General features: G+C 41.8%; 1 protein-coding gene across 4 annotated transcripts in view; it reads right to left on the bottom strand.

Annotated features, from left to right (window-relative positions):
- The window catches only part of LOC121279958 (akt interacting protein), a 41,760-nt gene extending 29,446 nt beyond the window's left edge, over positions 1-12,314 (bottom strand). For 2 of the 4 annotated variants that reach the window (XM_041191575.1, XM_041191573.1), the window contains exon 1: positions 11,619-12,156. The gene's annotated coding sequence lies outside the window, so the exon portion shown is untranslated. Of the gene's footprint in view, positions 1-11,618; positions 12,162-12,183 lie in introns of those variants that run through there. The other 2 variants (XM_041191574.1, XM_041191578.1) reach the window with 2 other exon arrangements.
- Positions 12,315-12,989: the final 675 nt, after the last annotated feature.

Here is a 12,989-nt window from a genome sequence, read left to right as displayed (position 1 = left end):
GATAAGTTCTGGTTCAATGAAGAGCGCAGGACAGCATGTCAGGAGCAGCACCAGGCATATCAGAAAACGAGGTGTCAACCTGAAAGCTACAAGACAGGACTCCTTACATGCTACAGACAGGGCTAAGCGATCCCACAACCAACGGATTAGATCAAAGACCTGCAGTCCTGCCACATCCAGTTGCGGATGGTGGTGGGCAATTAAACAACTAAAAAGAGTGGGATCCACAGCTAGCCCCATCCTTAACAATTGGGGAGCCCAGCATATCAGTGCAAAAGAGAAGGCTGAAGCATCTGCAACCACCTTCAGCCAAACATGCCAAGGGAATTATCCATCTCGCCTGCTCCAGAGGTCTCCAGCATCACAGATGTTAGTCTTCAGTCAATTCACTCCACATATCAAGAAACTGAAGGTACTTGACACTGCAAAAGGCTTTGGGTTTTAACTACATTCCAGCAATAGTACTGAACACGTGCTCCAGAACTAGCCACGCCCTTTGCCAAGTTGCTCCAGCTTGTGGGGAGATGGTGGCATTGGGTGATATAGTGGTAATGTTACACTAGACTAATAATCCAGAGGTCCAAGCTAATGCTCTAGGGACACGGGCTTGAATGGTAACAGGTGGAATTTAAATTCAATTTTTTAATAAATTTAATTGCTTAATAGAATAAAATTTGGATCTGAAAGTAAGAACTCTTCTGGTTCACTGATGTCCTTTAGGGAAGGAAATCTGCCATCTTTACCTGGTCTGGCCTACATGTGACTCCAGATCCACAGCAATGTGGTTGATTCTTAACTGCCCTCTGAAATAGCCTGGTGAACCACTCCGTTCAAGGGGAATTAGGGATGGGCAACAAATGCTGGTCTTGCCAGCAATGCCCACATCCCATGAAAAGAACTTAAAAGCACAGCTACAACACTGGCATCTACCAAAATATTAAATTGCCCAGGTATGTCATGTCCAAAAGATGGACAAATCCAACCCAGCCAATTACCACCCCATCAGTATATTCTCAATCAGCAAAATGATGGAAGGTGCCGTCAACCGTGCTATCAAGCGAACTGACAAAGCCTTCCCACTAATGCTCAATTTGGGTTCCACGAGGCCCACTCAGCTCCTGACTTCATTACAGCCTTGGTTTGAACATGGACAAAGAGCTGAATTCCAGAGGATATGGGGCGAGTGACTGATCTTGATGCCAAGGCAATATTTGACCGAGTATGGCACCAAGGAGCCCCAGCAAAATTGACGTCAATGGGAATCAGAAGGAGAACACATCACTGATTCAAGTCATACCTAGTACAAAGGAAGATGATTGTGGGCAGTCAATCATCCCAGTCTGAGGACATTGCTGGAGCTCCTCAGGGGTAGTGTCCTAGGCCCAACCATTTCCAGCTGCTTCAATGACCTTTCCTTCATCATAAGCTGAGATGTGAGGATGTTCGCTGATGATTGCACAACGTTCAGTACCATTTGTGACTCCTCAGATACTGAAGCAGTCCAAGTCCACATGCAGCAAGATCTGGGCAACATTCAACCTTGGGCTGATAAGTGGAAAGTTACAGTCACGCCACAAAGGTGGTGGGCAATGGCCATCTCCAAGAGAGAATCAAAACATTTCCCCTTGACATTCATTCAATGGCATTACCATCACTTCCCTTCTACACCCCAGCATCAAAATCCTCGTGGTTACCATTAGCCAAAATGTGACATGGAACAACCATGTAAATACTGTGGCTACAAGTGCCAGTCAGAGGCTGGGAACTCTGTGGTGAGTAACTCACTGCCCCTCTCCTCAAAGTTTGTCCATCCATAAGACAAGTCAAGAGTGTGGTGGAATGCTCTCCACTTGCTTGGATATGCGTGACTCCAAAAGTACTCAAGGAGCTCAACATAATCTAAGCAGCCCACTTGATCGGCACCTTAGTCATCATTTTAACATTCACTCCCTTCACCACAAATGCAGAATGGCAGCAGTGTGTATCTTATACCAGGTGAATTGCAGCAACTCATCAAACCTCCTTCTACAGCACTTTCCAAAACCATGATCTCTACCACCTCAAGAACAAGAGCAGCTAACACATGGGAACACCACCACCTGCAAGTTCCCCTCCAAGTTACACACCATCCTGACTTGGAACCGCATGGTTGCATGGTAACCAAGGCATTAGCTATTTTGGAAGTACAGGAATAAAGGAAAAGGAAGTGGGGTAGCTCTGTTCATGAAGGATGAGATCAGTACAATAGTGAGAAATGATCTTGGTTCAAAAGATCAAGATAAAGAATCAGTTTGAGTGGAAATGAGAAATAGCTAAGTTAGGAAGTCATTTGTGGGAGTAGTTTATTGAAGTTTATTTTAGCAAAGCTACACTATAGGACAGAGCATACAGAAAGAAATAATGGGAGACTTGCAAGAAAAGTACTCCATTAATCATGGGTGATTTTAAGCTTCGTATAGATTAGTTGAATCAGAATGGCAAAGGTAGAACGGAGGACAAGCTCACAGCATGTCTTCAAGACAGTTTCTTGGAACAATAAGTTCTGTAACCTATCAGGCAACAGGCTATTTTGGACCTGGTAATGTGTAATAAGACAGGATTAATTAAAGGCCTTATAGTAAAGGATCACCTAGGCAAGAATGATCATAACATAAGAGTTTCACATTCAGTTTGAGTGTGCGAAACATGGGTCCATAAATAGTATCTTAAACTTAAATAAAGGCAATTACGAGGGTATGAAGACAGAGTTGGCTAAAGTGGACTGGGTAAATAAGTTAAAAGGGAAGATGGCAGAGCAGTGGCAGCCATTTAAGGTGGTACTTAATAAACCTCAAAGATATATTCCATTAAGGAAGAAAGCCTCTACCAAAAAGGATGCACCATCTATGTCTACTTAAGGAAGATAAGGGTGGCATTAAATTGAAAGAAAAGGCGTACAATGCCTTGAAGATTCTTGGTGGGCCAGAAGATTGGGAAAATTTTAGAAGCCAAAGAATGAGAAAAAAGGGAGAAACTGGGGTATCAGAGAAGACTAGCAAGAAATACAAAAACAGACAGTAACAGCTTTTACAAGTATGTAGAAAAGGAAAAGAGTAGCTGTAGTGAGCACTGGTCCCTTAGGGGATGAGAAAGGGGTATTAATAATGGGAAATGAGGAAATTGCAGAGGCTTTGAAAGTGTACTTTATATCCATCTTCACAGAAGACACAAAAAGCACCAAGATATTAGAAAATCAAGAGGCAAAAGGGAGGAACTTAAAACAATCATTCTCATTAGAGGAAATAGTAATTGGAAAAACTAATGGAACATAAGGCTGATAGGTACCCTGGACTTGATGGCCTGCATCTAAGGGCCTTAAAAGAAGTGGCTGCAGAGGGATTGGTTGCAAATGTTGTAACCTTCCAAAATTTCTGAAAGGTCCCAGTGGATTGGAAACCCCTAAACATAACACCTCTATCAAGGTAGGAGACAGAAAGTAGGAAATTAAAGGCCAGTTAGCCTAATGTCTGTCATTAGAAAAGCACTAGAATTAATTATTAAAAAGGTAGGAGGTTATTTAGAAGATCATAATAAGGCAGAGTCAACATGATTTTATGAAAGGAAAATCATGTCTGCCAAATTTATTAGAGTTGAGGATGCAACAAGCAGGGTGGATAAAGGGGAGCCAATAGATGATATGTATTTGGATTTCCAAAAGATGTTTGATAAGGTGCCACATAAAAGTTACTGTACGAGGTAAGAGTGTATAGTGCTGGAGGTGATATATTAGCATGGATAGAGGACTGGCTAACTAACTGGAAGCAGAGTCTGGATAAACGGGCCACTTTCAGGATGGCAAGAGTTGTAGCCAAATTTGCTGATGATACAAAAATATTACCTTCCTCAATTTGCTTCCCGACCTTCCTACCTAAGAATATGTGAGTGAGTGAGCAAACAATTGGCAAATAGAGTATTAATGTGGGAAAAATGTGAAGTTGTACACTATGGTAGGAACAATTAGAAAACAGTATTATTTGAGAGATTTCAGAATGCTACATTACAGGGGGATCACAAGAGATCAGCATGCAGGTACAGCAAGTAATTAGGAAGGTAAACAGAATGTTGGCCTTTATTGCAAAGGGATGGAGTATAAATGTAGGGAAGACTTGTTGCAAATGTACAGGGAATTGGTGAGACCACACCTGGAGTACCATCTATGTTTTTGGTTACCTTACTTAACGAGGGACATGCTTGCATTGGAATCAGTTCAGAGAAGGCTTGCTAAGTTGATTCTGGGACAAGGTGTTTGTTTTATGAAGCAAAGTTGCGCAGGTTGTGCCTATGTTCATTGGAATTTAGAACAATGAGAGGCGACTTTATTGGAACATAAATGATTCTGACAAGGCAGATGCTGAGATGTTCCCTCTCACGGGGGAATCTAGACCTAGTCTAAAAATAAAGGGGTCTCCTACTTAAGATGGAGAGGAGGAATTTCTTCTCTCAGAGGGTCATTAGTCTGTGGAATTCTCTTCCCCAGCGGGCATTGGAGGATGGGAGATTGAATATATTCAAGACTGAATTAGAGAGATTTTTGATTGACAAGGGAGTCAAGGGTTATGGGGGAGCGCATGCTGGGAAGTGGAGTTAAGGCCACGATCACAGCAGCCATGAATAGAGAAGATTTGAGGGGTCAAATGGCCTACTCCCGTGGCTATTTCTTATATTCTAACTATAATCGCTATTCCTTCACTGTCATTGGATCGAAATCCTGGAACACCCTCCCTAACTGCACCTGACAGACTGCAGCAGTTCAAGAAAGCAGCTCACCATCACCTTCTCAAGGGCAGTTAGAGATGGGCAACAAATGCTGGCCTAACCAGCAACATCCACATCCCATGAAAGAATTAAAAAAGGGAAAGTGTAAGTGGAACAATTGGCCTCAATTTCTCAGAAATTGTGAAGAAGGAACAAAAAGGTTAGCCAGGATTCCTATTCCTAAATGTTGCCCTACGATTCCTGCTGAAAATGTATCATTTAGAAATGACCAGATTGGGCTTCCTGTGATGTCTGATTGGATGTTCTATTACTTTATGAACATTTGTCTAAACTCACATCAAGAATAGTCTCATGGATAGAACTGCCAGCACCTTTAGAAAACTCAACAATAGTCAATACCTTCTTTAGAGGAAAAAAATACCAGGATAGCAATTTGCATTAAATTGTTTTCTCTTACAATCAATTGTTACTTTCTCCAAAAAGCCAGCATCATGTTGTTCCAATCCCATGATGCAGGGTCATTTTGCCTTTGCTAAATAACAGTTAATTCCAAAACACTGGACTACTGTTAGTTTCATTGTAAATGATATGAATCAGCAGCTTAACAGACTGTCACTCTACCACTGTAGCACGTGTGTACTAGTTGGAATCAGATTGTGAGAAGTAGCAATATATTTCCCAGTAGCAGCCGCTATTATCTGGCAAATATTCCTGGTATAAAAGGAACTAGGACAAATATGCATAATCTGGAAGCAGGTTGTAAAATTGGCACACAGCTAGAGAATAGCACAGGTTTTAGTAATGCTAGACAATTATCTTAGCAAGAGGATAATTAAAATTGGAATAGCGCCTTCCTTAAACTCCTATTTGCTATATGTTTTAAGTTTTAACTATTTTTGCACAGAAGAGCAACTGAACCGGCCTTGAGTACACGACACATGATGGTAATTTTTTTCAGCTCACAGTCACAGAAAGGTTTAGACAATTTTGCACAATTATACTTGGAATTGATTAAAATGTACAGTGCATTGTAACTGATTAGGGAACCAAAATGAGTACCATTTACAAACCAACCTGGAATATGTGCATATTCAACTTAATACATAGTAACTGGAATGTGAGCATTGTTGCAACAAGACATACAGCCTTCCCCCAGCAATGGCACAGGTATCTACAGTACATGACACAGCAAACTCAGCACTACAGGACCGATTGTACAATATATATTTTCAAAAGCGAGTCAGTAACAACCCATACCAGGTATGTCCAAATTAGAAAAAAAAACAAAAACACCTGGGAGCAAACTAGGAGCTGAAATCTGATCTCAGGTTCAGTGTTACAACATTTATATATCTCAATTATTTATATGGTTAGAGAATGTTCACCATTGGTAAACGTTGCTACGTTATATTCTGAAAGGTCGACAGATCCTGTATAATCTAATACACCTCCAGGCAAGCAAAATTCAACAGTTGTTTAAAAGGCAGACTAAAGAAGGGGAGAAGCAGGCTGCAAAACTCTCCAAAACATTCCAATAATTTGAAGTCATGAGAAATCAATACCGTACTGTTGCCATATCCAAAAATAAACTGTATTTTAAGAACACTGCTGCTCAAAGGGCATTTCACCAATAGGCCTACTGAGGGATCCCTTCTAAGTAAAAATCTGAGGTTTCTTAAACAATTTATTTCCCCCTGGTTTTGCCATTAAATTTAAACCACAGGAAAGCAGAGGTTATTTAGCTTTCATTGCTAAATGAAACTATTAGAGGCTCACTGCAGTTTTGCAACTAAAAGCACACAAGACAGGCTTCATCAACAAAAGTAGAACTAATTCACAGGATTTAGTAGGGAGCTGGAAGCAGCCGTAGAAAGGCTAAAGTGAAGTTAGCAGGATAAGGTGGTGACGAAAGCTTCTAGTCCATCAGATAATGGGGGATATGAGAAAGCTCTGGCTGGTAAAAGTAGGGAAAATCCCAAGATATTCTATAAGAATAACAATGGGAAGAGGATAGCCAGGGAAAGAGTAAGGCCCATTCGGGGACCAAGGGGGCAATCTATGGGTGGAGCTGCAGGACATCGGTAGGGTGTTGAACAACTACTTCACATCTGTCTTCACCCAAGTGAATGAGGATGAAAGGATGGAACTCGGGGAGAGAGACTGCGAGGTTCTTGAGCAAATTGATATAGGGAGTGACAAGGTATTGGAGGCGTTGGCCAAGTTAAAAGTGGACAAATCTCCAGGTCCGGATGATTTGTGTCCCTGACTGCTGAGGGAGGAGATCACAGGGGCTCTGACCCAAATTTTTAATTCCTCTCTGGCCACAGGGGAAGTGCCAGAGGACTGGAGAACAGCTAATGTGGTTCCACTATTTAAAAAGGGTTGTAGAGATAAACCAGGGAACTACAGACCAATGAGTTTCACGTCAGTGGTAGGGAAACTACTGGAGAAAATTCTGAAGGAGAGAATCTATCTCCACTTGGAGGGGCAAGGTTTGATCATGGATAGTCAGCATGGCTTTGTCAGCGGGAGGTCATGCCTAACAAATTTGATTGAATTTTTTGAGGTAGTGACCAGGTATGTAGATGAGTACAGTTGATGTAGGTTATATGGATTTCAGCAAGCCTTTGACAAGGTCCCACATGGGATTCTTATAAAGAAGGCAAATGCATATGGGATACAGGGTAATTTGATAAGGTGGGTTCAAAATTGGCTTAGTTGTAGGAGACAGAGGGCAATGACAGACAGCTGCTTTAGTGACTGGAAGCCAGTGTCCAGTGGTGTACCACAGGGATCTGTGCTGGGTCCCCTATTATTCATCATTTATATAAACAACATAGATGACTAGGTGGGGGGTAGGATTACTAAGTTTGTGGATGGCACAAAGATTGGCCGGGTGGTTAAGTGAGGTTGAGTGTCTTGGGCTACAGGAAGATATAGACAGGATGGTCAAATGGGCAGGTAAGTGGCAGATGGAATTTAACCTGCAAAGAGAGGTGACACACTTCGGAAGGAGTAATTTGACAAGGAAGTATTGAATGAACAGCATGAGACTAGGAAGTTCTGAGGAACAAAGGGAACTTAGTGTGTGCGTCCATAGATCTCTGAAGGTGGAAGGGCATGTTAGTGGGGTGGTGAAAAGGCAAATGGAACACTTGCCTTTATCAATCGAGGCATAGATTACAAAAATTAGGGAGGTCATGTTGGAGTTCTATAGAACCTTGGTGAGGCCACAGCTGGAGTAATGTGTGCAGTTCTGGTCACCACATTATCGGAAGGATGTGATTGCACTGGAGGGGGTGCAGAGGGGATTCACCAGGATGTTGCCTGGGATGAAACATTTAAGTTATGAAGAGAGGTTGGATAGACTTGGGTTGTTTTCGTTGGAGCAGAGAAGACTGGGGGTGACCTGATCGAGGTGGACAAGATTATGAGGGGCATGGACAGGCTGGATAGGGAGCAACTGTTCCCCTGAGTTGAAGGGTCAGTCACAAGGGGACATAAGTTCAAGGTGAGGTGGAATGTGAGAAAAAACCTTTTTACTCAGAGGGTGGTGAGGGTCTGGACTGCGCTGCCTATGAGGGTGGTGAAGGCGGGTTGCCTCACATCCTTTAAAAAAAGTACTTAGATGAGCACTTGGCACGTCATAACATTCAAGGCCATGGGCTAAGTGCTGGTAAATAGGATTAGGTAGGTAGGTCAGGTGTTTTTCATGTGTCGGTGCATACTCGATGGGCCGAAGGGCCTCTTCTGCACTGTGAGACTCTGTGATAACAATGTACATCATAAATGAATAGGGACTGGAGCAAAGATTTGCGAAAAGGTCTGTAAATAAAACATTAGAAGTAAATATAGTAAGTGAAATGCACTGATTAATTCAGTGAATTGGTGTGAATCCGGATCAAGGTGTAGCAGTATCAACTGTGCCTGTAGAAACCAGATGCATGGAATAGTAGCAACCCAATTTGAGGTATGGTGACAGTCCCAATCTGCTTGTACTGTATTCCTGAAATGCTGGAAAATATTACAAGTTTTCACTTTTACAAAACAGCAAAGCAGCTAGTGGAAGAGGTGTGGTTCTCCAACCATTCAAGAAGATGAGCTATGAATTAGCCAAAGGATTAAGGTGTATTGCTGTAGTTAGCGAAAATTGGGAACCCAGTCCCACATATGTGCAAATGCACAAGTGAGTATTTTACATCAGGAGCACAGCAGACCTGCAGAAACAGGCACCTGCCAAAAAGTCTAAAATAAAAGCCGTAAATGCAAAGCAGCACTTGGACATTTTGAAGCAGGAATAAAAACATGTGAAGCAACATCACCTACAAAAACTGAAAACTGAAAATAAGAACCTAATTTATAATTACATCTCACAATTATTAAACCAGCCTGCAAACACAACATCACATTCAAATCCGCACTTGATAGATGAAAGAGGGGGAAAACTGTTTTGAACTCAGGCACATCCTGTTGTATTTTGGCCACAGCTTAACAAGGAGCTATCATGTGGTAAAGGAATCAAAATACTTTCCCTCAGGATGGGACAGGAGGCAGCTTTAAGGTTCTCTTATCCTTTCAAGAGTTCCACATGCTACCCTTACCCAGCAGACTGACTTGCTCCAAGTCCCAAAGCTACTCAAGAACCATCCAAGGTTTAAGAGTGATTTAATGACCATATTTGTGTACCTGTGGTTGAAATATGCAGGTAACTATCCATTTGAACTTTAATATTGCGCTCACAGAAGAGTCTGTAACATTTTGTTACATCAGTTTTAGTGATTTTACTTTAGTGATAAAGTTTTGTGATAAAGTCAAACTGTTTCTAATCAGAAGCTACAGTTCACAATTGTAATACGGGAGTATTACAACACAAATCTTTGAATAGTGCCAGCAACAACAATTCTTCTTGCTCAGCTGCTGAAGGTTACAACGAATTCCCCTGAGTCCAATCTAATCATTGGCACATGTTTCAATCCACTTGAAAAAAGTCTTTGTAATTCTTAGTTTTCTGTTGCATAAATGAGACGACACCAGCATAATATTCTGGAACAATCACACAATCTTGAACAGAGTCAAAAAACTTTAAATTGCAGACACTTTGACACTTGTTGCTCCTGTAATTCTGCTGGCAGGATGTGGTAGTTGCTTTCAAAAATGCAAACTTGGTGAGCTGCCACCTGGACATCATTCTCCCATAGTTTAAACCATAAAAGTAGCAAGTGTAAAAGCATCTTTAACTTCTTACAGAACTTTACTTCAAGATTCAAGTTAGTTACAAAATGCCTGAAATGTAGCTTCAGGGTTTAGTTTAATCACCTCTTTTTAAATTAAATGGAGAAAATGCAAGAACATAGAAAGTATACTATGTTCTGTCTAGTTTATTTAAATCTAGTTGCAGTGTAGCAGCTAAAAACCGTATTGGTTGTTCTGATAACCTGCACAATAGAGTTTCACCTTTTCCACAACCCCTTCTCTCCCAACTAAAGAGAATTCCTTTCTGTAAATTTAGAAATTGAAAATTTAACATTTGAGAATGAGCTTATAGAAAAGGATTGACTGCGCATATTCTCACTCTAGAATGCGAGAGAAAAAAGCGTCAAAAAAATCATTTATTATCCACTATGGATGTCAGCCTTGACACAGTGGGAACTCTCTTGCCTGACTCCAGAGATTAGACAACATAATTCAGGTGACATTTCAGTGCAATGCAGGCTTTCATAAAAGATGGTAAACTATCTTTCTTCTCAGGTAGTCAAAAAGAACCCGATATGACTACTCAAGAAGTCACTGGGGAGTTTCCTGGTATCCTGGCCAATATCTATCCCTCAATCAATATCAGTAAATCAGGTTCTCATCAGTATCTCACTGCTGTTTGTGCAACCTTGTGCAAACTGGCTGTCACATTTCTTCACAATAGTGATTACACTTCAAAACTTCATTGCAGTACACACTTTAAAGTATCCTGAGGTCATGAAAGGCTCTACACAAGTAGAAGTCCTCGCTTTCCTTGACTTCATCTCACTAGTGGCAGCTGTGTCTTCAGCTGCCTAGGTCCCAAACTCTACAATTTACTCCCCAAATCTCTCCACTCCCCCTAAGGCCATCCCTAATACCCAACTCTTTGGCCAACGTTTTAATCACTTCCTTTGGCAGGTTTAAAGGTACTTTAGTGATTATATATTCTGCATACACAACCATAACAAATTGTTTTTAGACCAGCATATGCCACTAATAGTAATATTAGTGACTGATAAGTGACAATAACTTTTAGCAATTGTGAAAGAACCAACCAATACATAGAAAAACTTGAGCATTAGCCTAAGCACATTGCAAACTATTCATCCTATTTTCAATTTAGATGAGAGTTAACATGGTCAATTGATGGATTCCTGTGCTGTACTGTTCTGTGACTCAATCCTAGGTTATAAATTCCGAATTACACCCACACTGGAGGTATGCATTACAGTCAACAATCTGACCCATGTAAAATTTGAAAGCATATTTACAACGTAAAATCATTTAGGCTGCCCATCCCATTTGCCACTCCTTAAACCTATGTTGGGAAGAATAGAAAGAAAGGCAGATCTGAAATGAAAGAAGGCAAGAAGTAAACTTCACAGTTTAGACTAAATAAGAATAATACTTTGAGGAATCACTCACTAGTAAAGGGAATTCTCCTTTCACACATATTCACATATAGAAGCAACACCCGGCCTCAAGCAGGTTTCTGTGACCAAGTCTGAAGTACAGGTACAGATAACTTTATAACATAGCTTCTCAAAAATCACATTAGTCACCATGGAAATTGAGCATTTAAATATTGAGGAAACATAGGTCAGCAGTTCCATCTCCTTAAAACCTACCTCTTCGACCAAGCTTCTCGTGACTTGCCCTAATACCACTAAGGAGCTCAGTCAGGTTTTGCCCGATTATATAAAGGGCCTTGACAAGTTTTTAAGCAACATGAAAGACGTTAATTAAATGCAAGTTACTGTCAGGCTCAGGTTTTAAAGCCCTGGGGATTTCAAGCGAGGCGAAAGCTTCCACAGATCCAAGGTCCTCGGACGGAGGTGAGAGAGAGGATGAAATAGGTGCAGCAATGCCAGTTTAAGGCCCCTCACATATCGTGAGATGTGTGCAGCTCTACACCTGTCGGCTCCAGGGCGCAAGCGCACTGTAAAGCCCCGCCTTCGCCGCACCCCGATTGGCCAAGGGAACCTGGACGTCAACAATGAGCAGAGGATTGGCTCAGATTGTTGTCAGTCAAACGACCTCCCCATCGCTTTCTCAGGATCACCGCCAATTTCCGCTCCCGTAACGGACAAATCACCAACAATCGGCGGAGCTTTCAACAGCCGTTCAAACCTCGAACAAGTAAAATATCCGCCCAAACGGTGGCAATGTCCTCAGAAACGACTGGACTCTTACCCCGTTACCGCCCCACGCCACCTACTCGCCAGCATCCTCAGCCGATTAAACAGCCGCACCGGAAGGCCTGCCCCATCATATCTGATTAGCCTTCCTATTGAACCGGGATTCTCTTCGGAATGGTATCACTTGGTTTTACTCTCTCAATGGTCAGGCATTTTGTCAATCATATTGCGTCAGAGCGACCCCGATATCTCTTGGGGGAGGGGGGGAAGAGATGTTGTTGTGTCACGTGACCCTCCGGTTGTCACGCACGCCATATTTAATTTCCAATAAACTGTGCAGGCGCCACCTGGTGGTGCTGAGAATAACTATCCTACAGGCTTAAGCAAATTCAATGGCAGTCAAACTTCCACCAAGACTTAAATATCTTTTCAATGTAAGGGAAATGCAGTATTAAAATCTTAGCCCAGTTGTGCAATTCTCGATTAACTCAAATGCAAGGTGGATGTCCGAGATGCATCTATAGTGCAAATGGGAGACAGTTAAAACAAGACTAGATTCCCATGCTGGCAAGACTCAAGAACAACCACCCAATTCAAGTGAATGTGAAACCAGACCATCACTTTGGTCTGAATGTTACACACTGCACAGGGAAGAGACCCTGGACTGAGACACCTGCCTTCATCTTGTGCAGGAACCAAAATTTTGCATCTCAGTAACACGGACACTGTTCATTATAACAAGGAGCCATAGGCATGGAGACATTCTTGGGAGGTTATTTATATTAGTGAACATTAAGTACAAGTGATTAACACCCGTGCCCAGTTGTGCAACTACTTCTTCTTAACCTTCCTAACCCTGCT

The sequence above is a fragment of the Carcharodon carcharias genome, chromosome 7 (assembly GCF_017639515.1).
Source record: "Carcharodon carcharias isolate sCarCar2 chromosome 7, sCarCar2.pri, whole genome shotgun sequence".
Taxonomy (NCBI): Eukaryota; Metazoa; Chordata; class Chondrichthyes; order Lamniformes; family Lamnidae; genus Carcharodon; species Carcharodon carcharias.
This window is presented reverse-complemented; position numbering and strand designations above follow the sequence as displayed.